This window comes from Cyanistes caeruleus, chromosome 3 (genome assembly GCF_971803275.1).
Source record: "Cyanistes caeruleus chromosome 3, bCyaCae1.hap1.1, whole genome shotgun sequence".
NCBI classification, from domain to species: Eukaryota; Metazoa; Chordata; class Aves; order Passeriformes; family Paridae; genus Cyanistes; species Cyanistes caeruleus.
In genome coordinates this window covers 53851812-53874196 of record NC_141703.1, presented here as the reverse complement: position 1 = coordinate 53874196, position 22385 = coordinate 53851812, and the positions used below count along the sequence as shown (strand labels likewise).

The 22385-nt window shown below is 35.1% G+C and overlaps 1 long non-coding RNA gene across 1 annotated transcript in view; it reads left to right on the top strand.

Moving 5' to 3' along the window:
- LOC111932279 (uncharacterized) overlaps positions 1-22031 on the top strand; it is a 40716-nt gene extending 18685 nt beyond the window's left edge. The window contains exons 3-4 of the long non-coding RNA XR_002866070.2: positions 20229-20305; positions 21879-22031. This is a non-coding gene — a long non-coding RNA (uncharacterized LOC111932279). The remainder of the gene's footprint in view (positions 1-20228; positions 20306-21878) is intronic.
- The last annotated feature ends 354 nt before the right edge of the window (positions 22032-22385 follow it).

Sequence of the window (22385 nt, the reverse complement as noted above, 5' to 3'; positions counted from 1 at the left end):
GCTTATCCCTAGAGCATTCCTTCTAAGCATATTGTAATGGGCTAATATATATTCTGCAGAACTCTTGCAAAAATTAAGTCAGAGTATATTTTTTGTCCAGATTCAACATTTACATTTCAAATTTTACAAATGAATCTGAATGTTCCTCTCTTTTCTCTAAAACATTTTATTCCAGGCCAATACTGACCTTTAAATTAGAATGAGAGAATAATTTAGATTGCATAGGACCCCTAGAGGTCATCTAGTTTATTCCCCCATCACAAAGCATGGCTAACTTCAAAGTTAGATCCCACTGTTAAGTGTCTTGTTCAGCTGACTGTCTGAATAACCTGTTCCAGTGTTTAAATACTTCCTGTGGAGAATTTTGCTCTGATACCTAGTAATAATTTTTCCCTTGCTTCAACTTCTAACCTTGACCTCTTGTCCTTTCACTGTGAACACCAATAAGTCTGTCTCCTTTGTGACTTCCCATTAAGTACTCAAAGACAGAAGTCTTGAAAAACATCCCTCTTTAGTTTCACCAGTACTCTCAGTGTCTCCTATGTCTCATATGCCTGAGCCCTCTGACCCTCTCCATGAGAATTCTGGACTCTCAGTGTCTTTCTTGTACTGGTAATCCCAGAACCTAAGGCAATATGACACAGACTTGGGTCACACAGGTGCCGCACACAGGGTAATAATCTTTACTTTCAACCTGCAGGCTACACTCTTACTTATTTGTTGGCTAATATGTCACAAAGTTATACTGCTGATTCATACTCAAATTCTTGTTCACTACCATACACAAGACCTTTTCTAAAATAATATTACCCAGTGGGTAGTGGCTAGTGTGTGAGACTGGAGAGAATTTGGCTCATTAAGCTTATGTCAAGGACTTTTATGACGTAAAGTAAAAGGGAAAGAGACAAAACACACAGACACACAAATCTGATAAGCAAGTGATAAACAAGAAAATAACAAATACCAAAACACTATGGCTGCTATTTGATGGGCTATTAAAGACACAAGGCACAGTTTTAAGAAGAGACTATCTGAGCTGTGCAACAGATAAGAGGGGGAAATTAAAGGATCATGAATAGTATGGATTTTGAGAGAGGACTGTGGGACTATGCAAATCTTGTGTAGGTGAAGGATTGAGGTAGGGAAAAAGAAGAATAAGGAGGAAAGAAAAGGCAGAGAATTGAGAGGAGAATGAAAAGGATTTTTTATGCATAAGCTGGCATGTAGTGTGTTGACCTTGGCTGGGCACTGGGGGCCCACCAAGCTGCTCTATCCCTCCCCTTCCCAGTGGGATAGGGGGGAGAGAGCAAGATGGAAAATAACTAATAGGTTAAGATACAGCAGTTTACTAGAGTAAAAAAAAAGACAAGCAAAGTTGGTACATGCATAATCAAAGGCAAAAGTTAATCTCTACTTCCCATCAGTGAACTATGTTCAGCACTTCCCAGGAAGCAGGGCTTCAGCATGCATAGCCTTTGCTCTAGAAGGCAAATTCAATTCCCATTCTCTCCCTTAGCTTTTATATCTGAGCTGACATCACATGGTATGGAATATCCCTTTGGTTAATTTGGGTCAGATGGCCTGGTAATTCCCCTTCCCAGGATCTTGCCCACTCTCAACCCTTTGATGGTGGTAGGGGGTGGAATGTTAGAGAGACAGTGCTTCTCAGCAGTATCCAAAACACTGGTGTGGTATCAACACCCTTCCAGTTACTACTGCAAAGCACAGCACTGGGCTGCTAAGGAAAAAATAACTCATATCTCAATCAGACCCAATACATGGTACCACTCAGTCCTGCCACACCACCCAGATTGCTAGTATAGGACTGATTTTTGAAGAATTCAGTGCACTGACAAATTTCGAAATGCTAATACTTAAAATTTGGTGGTCCCACCAATTTTGTTCATTCTTACCTACAGACTATCCAAACAATCTCTTATAAATCTGGCTGCAAAAATACCATGTAATACTTTTCTAAAGTCAAAGAAAATTATATTCCCTGCTCTCACCTCATCCACAGAGCTGGAAGTTTCACCACAGAAGAAAATCAGTCTGGTCAAGCAGAGTTTAGCCATGATAAATCCTCTGATTGTTTCCAGCACTTTAAACCTGAACATGTCTTCCAGTTCTGCAATTCCTGGGAATCTCCTTGCTTTTTCATGCTCAGCATGACTTTTGCCTTTTTGCAGAAATTAGGGGTTGTCCTGGTTGTCACCACCTTCAAAAAAATGATGAGAACAGGTTGCAATAAAATCAAACAGCTTTGTCAGAAGTGTTAGACATGAGAAGAATCTAATTCAAATGTACACCAGTAATTAGAAAGTTGTTAATAATAAGCAGATAGAAAGATATTTTACATAAGTTCTTTTACGACTGACATGGTGTGTATTACAGTGCATGCATAACATGATTTGCCATTAATGCTTATAAACCTGAAAATGTCACAGAAATAGTGTGTGCCAGGTTCAGTTAAAATGTCCTGAAGTTGTCATAAAACCACATCCCTGAAAACCTCAGTGAGAGGTTATCTCCTCTAAGTATGTAAAATGCACAATCACAGTATGACAGCTGAGGCTGAAAATAAATACCTAGGCAGAAGACAGGGATCCTTGAGCTGTAAAAAAATATGTCCATTTGCTGATGAGCTTGAATTCAGTCTGGAGAGAAACCAGTTTTAGAGCACAATGAAAGCAATATGTATTAGTTAGCCAGATAGGTGAAGTGTTGCTGCCAGAAAGGCATAGCAGGAATCCCCTGTTCAAGTTTCTTGAAGTAAGGTAGGAAAAAACAGTACCCTCTGTTAAATCCTTTGCAAAGACTGTGCATATAACTGTATACTAATATGGTATGCTAGTTTTAACTATGACAGAGCTAATCTTTTTCTATAGTAGCTATTATGGGGCTGTGTTTTGCATTTGTGCTGAAAAGTGTTGATAATAAAGGAATGTTTAGCTTTTGCTGAGCAGTGCTTATACAGTGACAAGGCCTTTTCTGCTTCATACACCACTCCTCCAGCGAGGACACTGAGGGTGCATAAGAAATTGGGAAGCAACACAGTCAGGACAGCTGACCCCAATAGGCAAAATTTCATGCCACATGACATCATGTTCAGCATATGCAGCTGGGAGAAGGAGGAGAAAGAGAGGGGGACACTTGGAATGATGGTATTTTGTCTTCCCATGTCACCATTAGAGATGATGGAGTCCTATTTTCCTGGGGATAGATGAATGCCTGCCTGCCCATGGGAAACAGTGAATGAATTCCTTGTTTTGCTTTACTTGTGCATGTGGTTTTTGCATTACTTATTAAAGTGTCTTTATCTCAGCACACAAATTTTCTCATTTTATTGCTCTCTGAGTTCTCTCCCTCATCCCACCACGTGGGATTGAGAAAGCAGCTGTGTGGGTCTTAGTTATGTCTGGCATTGAACAATGATATATACCAGAAGCAGAGTTGGTTTTAGGCTTTAGACTGGCTGTTAAATTTGGATGCAATAGCACCCTCAGATGTATCCCACCTGATACCATTGAACCATCTATATCCTGTTTGTCAAAACGGTCCCTATCTTGAATCTTTTTGTAATTAGTAGGATTTCTGTCTCAATTCACTCATTAAACATACAAGTCTGAGACCTGTTGGCAGACTTTGCCTGTAAATACTTAGTTAAAGAAGATATTGATTATCTCAATGAGTTTCTCCTATTCTTCATCTGCTGGTTGCCTGACAATTCCCTGATCTTTTTTTTGCTGCTATATATTTATAAGAGCATTTCTTGTTGCCTTTCACATCACTCACTCTTGGAAATTTAGCTGATCTTTGTTATTTGGAATTTCATCCCTGCATTACATGGTATTTTCTATATGTTCCTCTTGGGTATCTTTTCTCTGCTTTTATCTTCCATATGCTTTCTTTTGGCATTAATTCAGACAGGGTGTCTTCCAGTTATGCCTACTTAATTTTATGCATATTGGACAGAGTGCTCTAGAGTTTTAATGAAGTTGTTCTGAAAGATCATCCAGATCTTTTAGGCCCCTGAAGGGCAAGATGCCACAAGGTCCAGCCTAGCAGTTCCCTGAGAAAGCTGAAGCCTGCATTTACTAGAAACAATGTTTTATGCTTCTGTTTTATGCTTTCTTTCCTTATTTCCCTCACTAAATTCTGTTATATCATAGGTACAGCAAAGTCTCTATCAGCCTTCCCATCCAACACCACTTTTTCTTATTAGTCTGCAGCAGGTGCATCAGTGTCTCCCTTAGCCTCTTGAGTATCAGCAAAGGACTGTCTCCAGAACATTCCAAAAATAAGTATTTCTTGCACCTTTCTGTATTGTATACCTAAGACGATCAGAAAGTAGGAGCTTGACATGAGCCGTTCCATGCTCCATGAGATTTTGTGTTCAGTAGGCAAATTCTTAAGTTTCCTTTGGTGCATGACCATTGGTCTCTCACTTTATAAACATCAGATCTGGAGCACATTGTCTTCCTCCTACATTGTACTCCAACCAGCCTGAAAAAACAGTAATCCTACAGGAAAAATCTTAAGAAGCTTCTATGGCACTGGTATCAAGCCATGCAACAAGAAATACCAGTATAGATGGTTGACACATTGTCTGTGGTGAAAATACATTATTAAACAGAAAGTAATTAGGCGAAAGAGAAATTGTTACTTATCTTTTGATATAATGTTGTAGAAAGAGTAGAAATATTTGAAAAAAGTAAATGGTTCTGTTGCTTAAGGCTACCATTTTAACATGTTGCCACATGACCTAACATTATCAGATTTCAGCCTGACCACAGACCCTGTGATTCTTTGTCATACAAGTATGACAAAATTCCTATGATTAAGGATTAAAACCCACTCTTCACACCCATTCAGTGTCATAGTCAAAACCTTGTTACGGTAAAAAGAGACATCCTTTATTTATGAAGAAAAAAAATTATTATTAGTCTAGTCAAAGTTTTAGAAGTCAATTTGTAACTGAACATTCAGCTTCTATTAGCAGACCAGTTGCACTAAAAACTCTTAATCCTTGTCCAAATTTAAGCAGAAATGGTTCATGCATAATACTTTAAAAAATATTACACAAGAAAACTTTCTAATATCTACGCATTTTTCTCTGGTATTAAGCTCACCAGATATCAACCATAATATTTCCCACCTTAGTCTGCTCACTAGTTCCAACTGACACTAACTCCAAGCCAGCTAATTCATCACCCATCTCTAAGCAGAGCTCCATTCATTGCTGCTACAGTCTCACATTCTGAATGACTCTCCCTCCTTGCCTGCCTGTCCTGTCTTTCCTAAAACCTCCTGCACCTATCCATGGTAGATATCCAGCCATCTGAGTCTTTCACCATGATATTATTGAAACTGAAAAATGGTGGAAGCCATATGTAATATAGATTGTACATATGCCTGTTGAGAAGCTTTCTAGAACTGTTATTCAGAAAACTGCTCAGAAGTATCCCAAGAATGTCAAGAGATGGGAAAAATATCCAGGAGTATGATGAAAATTAATAAAGTTACAAATCTTCAATCATCATTTGAAAATTCATTCCATTTCATTTTACACAGGTAGTGTCCATGTTTTTCATCAGGGTATCCTAAATCTGTCAAAAATATAACTCTTGTTTGCAGATCTTCTGTCTTACTGATCATTCAGGAAATGAATATACACAGTTAAAATAAAAAAGCTCCAGAAGGCATGACAGACAGAAGAGCTGCATCTTAGAAAGGTTAATAACCTAAGTTCACACCTTTCTTCTCTCTAAGATAAGGCAGATTGTGAGAGTGTGATGGCATGCTCATAAGCAAGTCTCCAGGCCTCTCTTCTTCTAACAGGCCCTGGGATGATAAGAGGTAGGTCTAGAAGGTAGATTAAGGTCTGTGTGCATTGATGTTTCCCAGAAGAGAGATCCCCACTCTGGTCATGTGCATAGAACATGCAGTGAATATTTAACAAAAGCCAATTATGTTAAAGTTGAGAGAATTTTTTGTTTCATGTCCCTAACTCTTCTGAATATTTACCATTCTTATCCTGAGTAGCCAACAGTCACTCCACTGATCTCACAGAAGCCATTTCTCTCAATGTTTTCAATCAAAGCTAATAGAGTCAACATGGGAATAAGGTCACAGAATTTTTGTTGTTATGAATTTTGCTGCATAAATATTTCTTGATGTTTCTTCCTCTAGATCAACCAATTTTATAAGAATTATTGAGTATTTCAAGTAAAATCACTGTAGATGTAAAATATATGCTGTATTTATACAAGTGAAATGGTTATTGATAATAAATTTTAAAGGAAAAAAATACAAATCTTATTGCAACTAATAAAAGTATTCCTCTTTCATATCTTTTATTTAAATCACTTGGTGAAAATAGAAGTGTATTCCAAAATCTATACCAACAGATGGCAAACCTTTATTATGCCAGATATATATTCTGCACCTGTTGCATATTTTGCTATAAAAGTGTAAGTATTGCTAGTGTACATATAAATGACTATTTCATCCTTCAGATCCATTACAGGCATGTTAGCCATAGGTCACTTAGGAGAACAAATATTTTACCATAAAAGGAAAAGAACATTCTAGTTGCCAAATTATTTCCCTTTAATTACGAGATTCAAACATGGACAAACATTTCTGGCATTTCTTGAATATCTCTTTCCCAACAGGATACTTCTTTATCAGGCTTCAAACAATGGAATTCTGTAATGAGAGGAATTGAGCTTCTTTTAGAAAAAATGTTAGATTTGTTATGAAAGGTAGTTATACAATTAATGGGCAGTGACTCATAAGGGATACTGCTGCAGATGAAAATAGATAAAGGTCAGTTTAGGTTTCACAGAAAAAAACTTTCTTAGCATTTCTAGTACCAACAGATAATAGGTTATTCTGAGAATGGTGGGTGAGTTTAAAGCACTGTTATGTTGTCTCGCTATAAAAATGGAGTTCCAAAAGGAAGCCTGGACATACAGTGCAAGTAAACCCCTTATGAGGCAAATATTGACATGGGTAACATACTAAGTCCTGGATCACCAAGTAGACCATATGAAGCAGCAGGAACAATGGTGTGTTTGAAGCATATTTTCCTGTGTGGTACTACTTCCAAGATTTCAGTCAACTACCATTCCAAAAGAGAAGTATTGTGTCAAAAACTGTATTTTTTTTTAGAAGTTCACTCCCTTGATTTTTTTGGATGGTAATGTGGAGAGCATTCATTCCAGCTTGAGTGGTAGGCACAGTCTGAGAACACCTTGTTAACTGCGTTCCCTTGTCAATGTAGTCATCAAAGTATTACACATCCTTAGGACAGACAGCCTGGCAGTGGCAGCAGAGCCACGTCAAGTAGATGCAGTGCCTCAATAACAAAATTATTAAAAGCAAGGGAGTTTATTTTTCATTTGTTTCCCAAGATTGATCTCAATTTTCCTATTTATCCGTTCTGGGAAGAGGTCAATCTTTACAACAACTTCTCTAAGAAACACCTGTTTTCAAACCTTTTGGCATTTTGAAGGGATTAGTTTTGTTTATTTGTTCATTAAAAAAAAAAAAAAAAGTAAAAAAAAGTATTTTAACAGAAATGCTCATTGATATCTTTTTTCTCATTTTAAGTATTTTCTAAATATTCCTAATATTACTAAGTATTGTAAGTATTTCTAAATATTTCCTAATATTACTAGCTTTGCAAGTAGTTATATTGACAACCAAGATCAAAGAAACAGTGTAGGCTGGATTCCTGGCCAATATAATTTATAGTGTGTACTCACTACTCAAAAGTATTTGGTAATCCTTTCTAGGAAATAAACGTAAACAGAGAAAGATATGGGAGACTTAATCAGATATTGAGGTTCTATTTGGATAAAATTACTACTTGATTCCTTGTTTCCTTTTTTTTTTTTTAATCATAAATACTGTTTTTGGTGTAGTATGTTATTCAGTGTTGGCTATACATGCCTGATATGCATACTTAACCACAAAGTAATGACATTAAAAAAATACAAACCACATTTATTGTATGAAATTGATGTCCTTTTTTTCCCCCTGTGATATCTGGGGCCTGCAAGCAAATCATAAAATGGGACATACAAATTCATCTTTTGTTAGTTTTAAAAAACAATATATGGCAATGTATATGAAAAATAGCTTATTGCATATTGTAGGAAAAGGTACCAGAATCATATAGAAGATTCCTGTTCTCCCAATACATTCACTCCATAGCTGAGCTAAGTTGGATTCAGTAAAATATGTGCATGTTTTTCTCTGTCTTTTCCTCCCTGACTCAAAATGCTAACTGCCTAATTTAAAGACTCTGCTCTTTTCATGATCTGTCATTTCAGGCTCTAATCAGCTACAGTCATTAAAAATCTCACAGCACTTCCCGTGAAAGTAATCAACATGATTTGTTAAGTGCTGACACTGGACTCATCTTCATACCAGACACAAACAAAAATAATTTCCAGATTAGGTCTATATGTTCCTATAATTTCCTGTGTTTTATAAATACTCACCAAATTAAATGCAGTCCTAAATTGTAAGGAAGATATTTCAGAAGAAATTGAAGAAAATAGATTTTAGTGTTAAATAAAGGTATTCTTTCATATGCCAATCGTTCAACACATTGGGAATTGCTTGTGTGAAAAGATCATAAAATGTTTGCCTTTTTATTCGTAAGAGTATAAGATTTCACTAATTTCAATCTCTGAATTTTAAGATATTGTACAATTTTATTTTACTAATTTATTTCCTTGTCATTCTAAAGGTAAAGATATGATATTTGGGCACTAACTACAAATTCCTTAACTATTATTCCTTGACTACTATTCCTGTTATTCATAGCATGTAAAGTTCCAAGTCTTTTAAATGTGTGTTGTGTATCATGAGTTCTGTTTACTGTGTCATTCTATTCTATTTTTTGTCTTTTCTTACTATCCTCCCTATTTTTCATTTTTTCTTTGCTTTTCTATTAATCAACCCATAGTCTTAATTTTTTTTCAGTGTTCATGAAAATTACATTCATTTGGTACTGTTGTTTTAGAAACAGTTTTAATTTCTTTTATGGTATGTCTTATACTTAAAACTTTGATGTTTTTACCATGGATAACTTCTATAAGGGGCAAGAACTCCTTTATATTTATCAATTATAAGATACTCAGTCTGAATCTTTGGCCTGTATAATCCAGTTAACGGAAACCTTGTTAACACACTTGATTAGCAGACTCTATTCTCTATCTTACTACTGGAGAAACAACACAAAGGTAACAGCTGGGAAATTTGTGCTAAGAAATGTGCAGTAGCAAATGAGTGTCAGAAATAACCTTATATTCACCAATACTTAATTAAGTAAATTTATTTTTTTTTCAGTAGTTTATTCTTTCTCATACAAAATCAATTTAAAGTTTGAACCTAGTAGAAATCAGTACTCTGAAGACTCTGTTAAAACAGAAACCATTAAATAAGATTTAGATTGAAGTCCCAAGCCTCAGCCTTTTCTTGATTTTAGACTGCATTTCTGTTTTTTCTAACTTTATTTCTATACTGCCTTAAGTAGTCAGTTGATAAAAAAAACTCCAAACTAACAAAAAACACCTATGAATCCTGAAATATGAATCATCTCTTTATATCAGTGTGAATTCTCTGATCATTAATGATTCAGTAATTATCCTTTTTAAGTTTAGCGCATTCATGGTGCACACAGAGGCACATCTGCACCAAGAGGAGTAGACAGCATCTCTTACTTAGCCAGTTCTTTAATCAAATATTTAGGTTGTTATATTAAATAACTATAATTGACATTTGAGAGATGCCTGATGCCCTGATTAAAAGGAAAAAAAAAAAAAAAACCTGCAGATTTTTTGAATCCTAAATACAGGGGTTGGTTTTGAATCCTAAATATAGTTGATTGCTAAGCACCCTAGATTGGATCATTCCTTCTAAAACTAGCTACTTTCAGGGATTTCATGTAGAAGGCCAGGCATGAGGGTCAGAGGGTCAGAGATCCTCAGGGATCCATGTAGTTGCACATATATAGAAACTAAGTACTGCTGTATGAGATGTAGCCTACAGTTTCTGAGGCATCTTCAAAGGGTCTGCGTATTTAATTCACCTTAGAAGGTGACCCAGCTTTTGAAGTAGCAAGTGAATGGCATCTCAAATGGTATTAGATACTTTAGTGTGGGATGCTGTACTGCTGTGGAAGTGCCAGTTTCTTATGAATGCTGGGTCCTGCCTTTCTGGCTCTATGCAACATTTTCTAGGCCACCAAACAATATGATATGTCTGTGGTTAAGAACGATATTCCTGAGGTCAGTTTTCTCCATGGCTAGTAATGAAGAGGGATTCTTCAACTGCATTTTTCTGATAAAACTCTCTTCCACCTAAGTCCTAAATAATAATTTACATGCTTGGGTGGATCTAGTTTTTAATCAGTATTTGACATGCAACTTTACTGTCATTTTAACAGATTTACAAAATCACCTACTTTCCAGTATAATTATTAGGCCTATATTCAAGGTTTTTTACCTTTTAAGTTTGTCCTATTAATAGATAGAAATAATTGCATGTATAACTTCTGCTTAGGAGTGTTTGCTCATTTTTCATGTTATCATATGTATAACTTAAACTATTTATTATTTATATCTTAAGTTCAGAAATGCAGACCATTTGAAAGGTAATCTTTACCTTTTCTTTGTTTTTAATAAAAAAGTAGCTGTAAATGTTGCCCAAATACATTATAGTAATATTGAACTTTCTTTTCTCTTGAAATTAAATGTCAAGTTTTGGGAGTTGATTTTTTTTTTTTCTTAATAATAATTTCCTTATTGTTTATTAAAAGACACTTCCAAAGGTCTATTGCTTACTAGCATTTCTCTAGATTCATAGATTCTTCCATAACTGTAAAATTAATTCCTATATCTAAGAAAGAAGTAACACATTTGTCTTCATATCTACTCTAAATCTCTGCTTCAGTGGCCTTGATGAATCTTTCAAACATTAACATTGAATGTCTTCAGATATCCACATTTTTTAAAACATTCTTTAGCCTCATGCAGACTGCCCCTGTATGGTTTCTTCCTCTCAGGAAACATTATCTCTTGGACAATATCCTGGGATATATACTGTTTCTATCCTCAGAGGTCTTCAAGACCCAGATAGATGAAGCCCTAGGAACTAATGTGACTTCACAGCTGACCTTGCTCAAAGCAGAGATTGGGCTAGAGACTTCCAGAGATCACTTTTAACCTGAATAACCCAATGTTCCAGTCAATAAGTCATTGGTTTTGGAAATTGTCTAATTCTATCAGTAACTTTTCCTTATAGCACTGTAGCCTTCTTTATTTACTGAACTCATGATTCATGAAACGTTTCTTATATTTTTGCACTTCACTTTAAATGATCTCCATAAGCACACTAATCTCCTACATTTTGTTTTCCTTATTACATCAGATCCTGTATATTATACATCACTTATTTTCTTAAATGGTATTATTCAGGTTTGTAAAATGGGTTTATACTTTTTTCATATTTATTAATCAGAATTTTCAGGGACTAAACATGACCAAGCATGTTGCATGTGTCTTCTCTACTGTTTCTTTGCTGTTAATATTGACTATATTTTTTTTCATAATTTTATAGACTGAAATTTATCATTCCCAAGTGTTCCCCTGATTATAAAATTTAACCATAGTAGATACAGTTGTTATATAATATATATATTAGAGATTATATTATATATATATATTAGAGATTGTCAAGATCAGCTCCAAATTTGCTCCTGAATATGTTACAGAAGCTGAGTATCAGTTCCACTTTTGCAGTTTTCTTACCTCCCTTGAATATTTTCACTTTGACCAGGATAATAATTTATATTGTGAAACTGCAGATATAAAGAGATATAAGATCATCAGATTGCACATAAACACACTTAGAGGAAAGACCATTGAAGCCACCAATTTCTATTCAGTTGCAAACTGTGGCGGTTACATAGAAAACTGGGAGGGATCACTGAGCCCAGGAAATGGGCTGCAATGATGAAATTTGCTTTATTCTTCCCAAGTTGCTGTGGGAAGGAACAAGACTTAACAGCTTTCTTTACATTGAAAAATGTCACAAAGTGATGTGATGATATTTAATAAAGCTGAATAATGCATATTGGGATGAAAACATTGTTCTCACTGGAATAAGAAGACATTATGTTTTATACTCAATTATTTGACATCAGTCAGGGCTAGCAGTAAAATATAATGTTAGATTTCTTTTTTTGCTCCTGTTTGGCTACTCAGGCAGACATATCCATTTACATTACTGCATGAATTTTACTTTAGTCTTTGCCCTTTTCCTATTCCTTTTTTTTTTTTTTTTACATTTTTAGCTTGTTCTTGCTAATTAAACTTCATACACTTGCTATAAAAGTAAGAAAGAGTAAACTCCAAGTATATTCATATGTTTCCAACAGGAAAATAAAAAAAGAAAAAAGTAACTTTATCTGTCACATCAGAAGATTTAAAGAAGTCCAGACATTTTATAATTCCCATGCACTCATAATCTACTTTGTGCATATTACACACTTAGACTTTTCTAAATTTATTGTAATTAGACCTATGTATTACAAAGGAACTGTGCATATTGCTCCTACCTAATCTCTAATTTATATGCAGAAGAGCAAAGCTAAATAGTTTAGGATTTTCACATTTAATGCTCTTTTTACCTAATCAAATTATACAGCTTAGTAGCTTTCTTCCCTGTGGTTTGCACGTTTGCACTTTTCTTTTTTTTTTCTTTTTTTGTAATAAATCAGCATAGTCAGGCATTAATGCTACTGCTATAACCTTTCCCTTTCCACTGAATGTTCTCTGGGGACACAATAAATCATCACTCAGAAATAAATGTTGCATGAGTAGCCCCTTATAAATAATGAGTTTATAGTTGAAGAACTAGTGAATCCAAATTATGTTTAAATGAAATTGCACATACTTTGTGTTTTCTGCCTTCTTTTCTCAAAAGAGTATTAGAATTTTGACTCCACGGGCAGTGGGATATGTGTCTAAATAAAACTGGATTAACCTAGTGGACTCTTTCACAGAATGGAGCCTTTGTCACCAGAATTGGTTATGATGGTCTAAGATTTAAACTTTGATTTTTTCAAAACTACATATCCCACTGAATCATTTAAACAAAGTATCACCCTTCAGCAACTCACACGATCATTTAGTAAAAGGTGTAATTTCCTGCTGACTGTTAGGTTTTAATAATTACTGACATGAATTCTCAAAACTGCAGCTTATCCCTTTTCTTTGTCTTAGAATATTACCCTCAGCAGCATATGGTAGAGTGTCATACTCTAAAGAGAGTAAAAGAGAACTATTAGTATGTAAACAAATAAGTCTAAGGTAATCATAAGTTAATTAATATTTTTCTTTAAAAAAATTACATTGTTTGTCATTTGGCTTCAGATATTTGGTGCTCCCTGATTAGACTGAACTATTTTTTTATTTTTCTTTTTCTTCCAAAAACACACAAAAAAAATTGTACTGCGTTTATACATATTTTTCTTCTGAAATTAATGATTAAATTTTATGTGCAAGATGACTGAGTTCCTGATCTATATTTTTTTCAGAGAGAGAATTTTGCAAAGACCGTTATCAAGTCATCATTTGTCATCTTTCCTATATGTATAACTTGACATTTTCTCTTCAGCATTAGATTTGAGCTTCTTTCTTTGTTCACTGCTCATGTTTATGGTCTTCAGAAAGATAACTAAGATATTTACAGAACATTAACTTTATGGAGAATGATTCAAGACAGTAGAATTCTAAGTATTAAGTAAGAACACAGTACAGATTGAAAGTTTGCCTGTCAGAAAGTATATGAAGGAAGAAACAGGAAACAAAAGCACGAGTTTAGTTCATACTGTCTTACTGAACACATTTTAAATTATCACTCCAACTACATAACTGCTGAATAAATGAAGGAACAACAGAGACAAGGTATTATGAGCTGTCTGCAAGGAAGTGAGGAGTGATGTTGAGTCAGAGAGGGGTAGGGGGAAGGCAGTTTAAGATTTCTTCTAGTTAATGCTTTTGTGTTTGATTGGCAGTAAATTAAATTTGTTCCCCCAGGTCAAGTCAATTTTGCCCATGACAGTAATCAAAGAGTGATCTCCCTCTCAATCCATGAGCTTTTTGTCATATTTTCTTCTCCTGTCCTGCTGAGGAAGGGGAATGATAGAGCATCTTAGTAGGCACCTGCCAGTAATCCAGGGTCCCATTACCACACTTACAGGTGAAACAAATCTCGGAGGAATTGTTGATACACCAAGTAGGTGGGATGAAATTCAGAGGGAAGTCATCAAGATAGAGAACTGCATAGACAGGAATCTCACAAAATTCACCAAAGGACAAGAGGAAGATTTTAATTCTAGCAGAAATAACTCCATGCACTAACTCATGATGGGTAACATATTAGTTAAAAAGCAGCTTTACACTGAAGGATATGGAACTCCTTGTGAACTCTATGTTGACCAGGATCCAGGAATATGCCCTTGCTGCCACAAAGATCAGCAGCCCCCTAGGCTGCATTAACAGGAATGTTACCACCAGGGAGATGATCTTTCCTCTTTCCTGGAGACACCCCATCTGGAATACTGGGTCCAAATTTTGGTTCCACAGTACAAGAGGGACATGATATGACCATGTCCAGCAAAGGTCATGGTTACTCACTGGGAGATGGTTGTCTGGAGCACCTTTCATAGGCGGAGATGCTAGGTGAGGTAGAATTCAGCTTGGAGAAGGGAAGGCTCAGTGAGATCTTTTTCATGTGCATTAAAACTTGATAGAAAAAGCATAAAGAAGACAGAGACTCTAGACACAGAGACACTCTGTGTCCAGTGACAGGACTAGAGGTAATGGGTCCAAAGTAAAACACATGAATTTTCACATGAACACAAGGAAACACTTTTTTGAGTATGCAAGTGGTTGCATGCTGGAACAGGCTGCCCAGAGAAATTGTGGAGTTTCCACTTTGAAAGATACTGAAAATGTGACTGCAAAGTACCACAAATAACCAGCTCTAGTAATTGGGGGTTTTGCACTAGTGTCACGGATTCACCCCAGCTAGCAATGAAGTGTACCCGGCTGCTCGCTCATTCCCTCAGCAGTAGGATCAGGGAGCGAATTAGTAGGATAAAAGGTAGAAAACTCATAGGTTGAGATAAAGACAGGTAATAGGAAAAGAAGCCATACACACAAAGGAAAACAAAAAATTAATCAACTGCCTCCCATATGCAGGCAAATATTCAGCCATCTCCAGAAGAACAGGGCCCTATCACACGTCATGGTGACTTCAGCAGGCAAATGCCATCACTTCCCCTTCTTACTTCTTTTTCCCATCTTTATATATTGTGCATAGTGCCATATGGTCTGGAATATTTCTTTGGTGAGTTTGGGTCACCTGTTCCAGCTGTGTTTCCTCCCAACCTCCTGTGCACCCACCAATTTCCTTGCTAGTGTGGCAGTATGCAAAACAGAAAAGGCCTTTGCTCTGTGTAAGCCCTTCTCAGCAATAATAAAAGCATCTCTGTATTATCAACCCTGCATTCAGCACAAATCCAAAACACAGCCATGTACAAGACACTGGAAAGGCAGTTAATTCTACCCTAGCCAAAACCGGCACAACTAGGCAACCTCAAGGGGTGCCTTCCATCCCCAATTGTTCCGTGATTCTGCAGATTTTCATTCTTGGTACAAAAATTTATGATGTTTTCATATTTACTCTGAGTTTTCCAGTGAAGTGAAGAAGAAATCTACTATCCTTCATTGGCAGTCAGCATGCAATCTTGACAACTTCCTCTTTCTTTATAGACTGCTCAGGGAACTTCTGCACCATCAGAGAAAAAGTAGTCCACTTAAGAGATGAAAAGCTAAGAATTGAACACCCTACAGAGGGAGAATATCTCTTTCCTAGACCATAGTGCAAAGTCATTCTAAGAGTCTTTGGAGTAGAAGCCAAAGTTCCATGACACCTTCCTTCTCTGACATCTTTATAGTTGGATCTTCAGTAAACCAGATTCAAAAATAAAGGGTTAGGAGGTAGTCTTGGCAAGCTATACTATCATCTATAATTTACTTTAGTTATGGAGTTATACGGGTTTTGGGTTATAGGGGAAAAATTCTTGAGCCTGAAAAGTACATAGATCAGATGAGTTACACTTCTTAAGTGATAATTTTGATACCTTATCTGAAACCACTACTGCTGAAAGATCTCTGTACTTTACTAGTATTCCACACAAAAGCATAGGCTTAACCAAAATATTACTGCCCTTCAAAAGTGTGTATCTTATAATTTTCAAGATTTATAAGATTAAATCAAAGTAGGTGATATAAGGACTGCATAATTAAAAGATTCATTAGCAATTTCAAAGGTAAACATTTAATGTAAAATTGAGATACTGTTTTATCTCTCTGTTTAAACAAAACAGTATCTGTATGAGTGGTAATATTTTAGGAATATCACAAAAGTAATTTAATTGCTTTTTTATGTGCACTACTTTATAATATTAAAATCCATACCTAAGTACAAGAGCTTCTATGAGACATATTCCAAAGTGCTTTTGAAAGATTACTATTTAAACAGACCTCATGGGACATTTTTGCTATACATTGAAGATGCAGTCAGTGATGTAACTCACAAGATGCATATGCCTAATGTGAACAGATTCTTTCAATGCACCCAGCATACCAGTCAAATTCTACATCCCCCAGCTTAGTATGTTTTCAAAATACACTGAAACACATCCTTAAAAGACATCTCTGTGCTTTTCTCTACAACTAAAATGCAGAAATTCAGGGGGATTTTTAAAATACCTAACATCTATATACTTCTGTGCCAAACCTAGGATTTTGGTCCACAGCCATGAATTTAAGATAAAGGAAAAAGGTACCTCTTACTAACAGTTAAAGCCCACATCTTTTGCATTACCATTGTGAGAGTACTTCTCACACTTTGTTTTATTCTGTTTCAAAGATATATTTCTGATATTGGCCTCATGGTTACAGTGTAAAGAAATGTATCTGTGATAGAAAATTTGCTAGCTGTAAATCATAGACTTTTTCAAAGATTGTACAAGATGACCAATAATAATATTTTAAAATGAAAATTAAAATCTGTATCTCAATAAGATTATTAGGCTTCAAAAATGACACTTTAAAAAAAATATATATTTCAGAGTTACTTCTTACACTTTAACAAATACTTGACAAGATAAATGTTTTTATTTTCACATATTTATTTTATAGGAATAATTTACAGGATTTGCATGGTAGCAGTTCCTAGTATGCCTAAAATAAATATTCTATATTAATATTGATATCCATATGAATAGGTAAGAGTTACAGACAGGAAGCATATAATGCTTTAGTTGGAGAAGGGTTGTGTACAGCAAGCATAAATATGATTATTATTACTTAGTATGATAAAATGTGTAATTTCTAGATTAAATAGAAGCTTTAGAATTGGGATTTTAGTACCTAACTTAAATGTAGCTATTCGCTAAAAGAATTCAAATCCCAGTCCCTAATGGATCACTTCATTTTCTCCTATCACCCACCCCTCACTCTTCTTGTGTTACTTGAAATGCCCTAGGGTATCTGAGATCTCTCTGAGACTAACATGTAATATTTGATTCATGAGATAACTCTGCCTTTCTAGAGGAGCAGCTGAAAATATGTGGACTATCTGAAAGTACTTCAAATGACACTGAAATCCAGCATTTAGGCAACTGAATCAAAGCCCGGGCTACATTATTACCATAGAACAAAGGCTATACAATTAGGATTTAATAAGCCTGTATAAAATTAATTCTTCAGTGTCTGTGGAAGATACCCCAAATTTCCTCTCTTACTGTTCCATATGATCTTCTGCAGGTCTTGAGAATAATTCCCAGCTTTGTGTGAATTTCTCAAGTACCCTGTAGAATTTCTGATGCAGTGGTGGTGGCGTTTAACCCCAGCTGGCAGCTAAGCCTAACACAAACACTCACTCCCATTTCTCAGTGTGGGGAATAGAATTGGAAAGGTAAAAAGTGAGTAAATTTGTGAGATGAGAATAAGAAAATTTAATAGATCTAGCAAAAGCTGTGTGGGCAAACAAAAATAAATAAGGAATTAATTCATTACTTCCTATCAGCATGCAGATATTCAGCCATTACCAAGAAAGCAAAAATGTAATGTAGCTCAGCCAAAACCAGCACAACTGGTCATGTTTAGGAAAATTGCATCAAGTTTAGAAAGAAGGTGTCTCACACAGGATGAAGCAGCCGGGAAAAAGGTGTAGTGGGTGCTGACCCTTAAAAAAACTCACTGGCCTTTGTCACCATGGCAGCTAGCTTATAGGTGCCAGATAAATTTGGCTATACAGAACCCCAAACTCAATCAGCCTAGAAGTAGAACAAGTCCCTGGATAAGTTACAGGGGACCCTCAGCCATCCTTATTTGAGCTCAGATGCAAGCACACCACTGGTAAAAGAGCTGGGTGGTGCTAAAGTCTTGACCAATGACCTGGAAACCAACTATATAAGTAAGTTTCAAACAGTAAAATGGGCTGTTTGTCTGATGATCAGGAGGGAACTCGAATCATGACTTTCGTGTCCCAATCCACAACCCACATGTAACAGCCTTGATTTAGTAAACTAAGCATGAATTTTGGCTGGATTGTAAGAGGTCCTCAGGTGTCTAAGATCAAGTAGCATAATTTATCTTTTTTAAAAAATTATTTTAAGGGTAATTTTTTTCAGTATAAATTAATTTTTTCATAATCTGAATTCAGACCATATGTGAAGATACGTGCTAACAGAGTTCAGCTCTCCTTTTTATGCCCAATCCATCGTTAAATCTTGCTGTGACCATCTCCTTTCTATCCTTGTTAAGAGGTTAAAGAGAATATTGTAATAGGAAAAGAAATGTGATTGATCACTGGCAATAAAAAAGTTTAATGAGAACAAATCCCTCTGAAGTGTTTCTTTAGGCCTCTCTAAATATTAAAAAAAAAAAAAATAAACAGAATATCTAAAGATCAAGAAGAGCCGTACTACTTATGGTGATCTATTTTAAATGAACACACAGAAAGAGATATTGTATCTTACTGTTTATTTTTTATCAAGGAAATTTAAAATTCATAGATAATTTTTGTTTCTTATAATAAAGCAAATAAAATTTCAAGGAAAGAAACACCTGTGCTGTACTATTCCAAGCGTAACCTTTCAGTTTAGGGTTCATCAGACATTCATCAGTCTTTAACCAACTACTTCCAAAATAGCATATTAATTTCATAGTAACAACATGGTCTTATTTACTTGTTCATGAGGATAGTGGGATTGAGATTTATAATTTTTCATATTAATTTTTCTATTTTGATAATCTGGACTGGATGGATGAACAATTATATAGGAAAAAAGTTTTATTGGCTTTTAGTCAATATGTGTGTTCAAATTAATATACTTAAACTATATAACTCCTTCAGTTCTGGATTGATAAACCTGAAGTACAAATCATGATCTGCACATTTTATTAGGACAGATTCAGATTTTAAAACTGGACCAAAAATAAAAATTCTTTAATTTTTAGGTCTGCTGAAGTTTTCATGCAATTGTGACTGATGTCAGTGTCTTATCAGCATAGGGGAAAGAATGAAACATGTTTTAATGTATATGACTAGAAAGGTTTAATATATCATAAAAGATAAAATACGAAACTGAATTTAAAAGGAAAAATATGTACTGCATTCATAAAAATGTCCACAAATGCGTGGCAAAGAACCTTTGGAACAACAAGCAAATTGATATAGTTGAATCTGCAGGAAAACAATCTTAATAGCAATGAAAAATCACAAAAAGAGAAAGTGAACATAAATTGTAAGTAATGTATGTTCTTTATTTGAAAGATTTGTCCATGCTTGGCAGGATGACATCTAACATGAGTAGAAAGGTCATGAAAAAGAAGGCGGGAAAATCATTATTCCTTCACAGTAATCAAAGTAAAGTGCATCTTTTTGTGATATGTGTTTATTTTAATAATCACAGTTGGAACTCTGCTTTCTACTTTTCTATCCCCACTAGCATAAAAGGGAAGAAAATCTTAAGACTCTTATTTGTAAAAAATTCTATTGTTTGTATATTTCTAGTTACTTTCAATGTGTCCATTTTTTTTTTATATATAGTATTTTATGTTCTACAGGCAACTCCTGATTTTTTGAGTTAAAATGGATGGACAAGGACAGAAAGAGACAACATTGGTAAAGGCAAAAGGATTTGGTATGTAAATTCTGAACTAAACATATAATGTATTCATTTTTATGAACATTGTCTTGCATGAAGAACAAGACCTGAGGAGAAAAACATTGAACTTTTGACATGAAATTCTTTCACTTCCATGAATGCTGGAACCTGGTTAATTCACCTCCTTGATGATTTACCATTAGGCAATGAAGAGTTATGGACATTCGGTGTGAATACCTAATCACTAAAAATAAATAAAATATTTATGAATCATCCAAAATGTGTATTAACCCAAATTTTAAGAAATTTTGTGCTCTTCAATGCTTGGATACTTCCCCCTTTTGCCAAGAGGTGCTATGTGTTTCAACAAAGTTTGTTTTATTAAGTGCTTTGATCATTACAGCTACAAAAGCACCACCATAGAGAAATCTGGACTACTTAATATTAGAAACCTAGAATAATTTATTTTGGGAGGAATATCCAGAGAATATTTACTTCAAATCCTGCTCAAAATAGATCCAATTGGCTGAAGGTATCCAAGATTTTGTCCAGTCAAGTCTTGATTACTTCCAAGGGAAGACACAGAACAAATTTCCTGGGTAACTTGTTCTAGTTTTTTTTAGTACTCATGGTAATTTTTTTCCCCTATTTTAATCAGAATTTATGTTTATTTTATGTCTCTTGACCTACTGTCATATCTGGCTCCATCTTTTTTATTTCATCTGCACATACAGTACTTAATATTTAAAATTTATATCATTTATATTTTAAAGTAGCTGTGACATTGGTGCCATAGGGTTATCACTGACAGCTGTGGTTCAAGGTGTCACGGATCTCTGCTTCCGCTACATTTGGTGTGACCAAAACGTGCATCCCTGAGCCATGCTGTTACTGTCTCAACTATTAGGTCTCTGATGGTCTCTGATAGTGTCTACTTGTCTGCTACACTTTGTTATGATGCTGTTAAGATGTCACAATATATTTAGGAATTTCAGCTCTGCATAGTTATTGTCACTGACAGTTCAGGTCTTTCTACCTCTCCACTGGTTCTTGTCACATTACTGTCATCAATTGCATGAATGCAGCCCATTTCTGCCCTTCTTCACTGACTGACCACAACCTGTATCTCATGTTCCTTTAATGTCTGAAGTGCACATAGGGCACATTGCTCTTTTTATTATGCTCTGCATGCTCAGAGAATAGAAGGACCATAGACATTAACAGGATTACTTTGTGGTATTTTTATATCAGTGTTGTGTCATGCCTCCCTTGATGGCTGTATACCACCTCCATATGTTCAACCATAGATTTTCTTATTGATTTCATATCAGTACAATACAATTTTTCCTTTGTTTTTTTTTTTATTACTTTTTAAAATTATTTTTCTCCCAGTTTAGTATATTCTTTAGGACAATTTTATGCAATGCATTAAATAAAGAGAGTACAGATTTAAAGACTGGTCACCCAAACATTAAATTCATGCTCCACCCAGGGAACCATTCTTCTATTAAATTGTTTCCTTCTCTTCTGCATTGTACAAAACTATGCTGTTTTACTGCTGTGCACTTCATGACCAATATATTAAAGTACTTCCTTTGCCATTTTTTAGGTTCCTAGCTTGTCCACCAGAAGCAGCAGAACGAGTTACTTTGTATAATATCAGGAGCCTATTATCCAGTATTTGTTGCTGTTGATCAACTGTTGATAGAGCACATAGAGTTTGAATTGGTAAATCTGTAATTAAACAACAAAACAAAACATGCTTATGAATTCATTCAATCCTTACATGTAATTTATAACTCTTATTAGAAATAAAATTTTGGTAGGCTTCAGCTTTATATTTATTGACAGTGAAATTTGAAGTTTTTCAGTCATATATTAAATCCTTAATTTGCCAGAATTATCAATTAATCAGCTGTTTCTGAGCCCTTAATTCCGTCATGTAGATGGAATGTAGAAATTGTATTAGACATCATATATCTCTAATATGTAGATTAGACATCATGTAGAAATTATATTACACAAAAAATCAAATTCCCATAATTTTTCAAAGTTGAAAGATAGTGAAGAGCATCACAGAGAAAATTACAGAAGGACTGGGAAGTATCTGTGGACA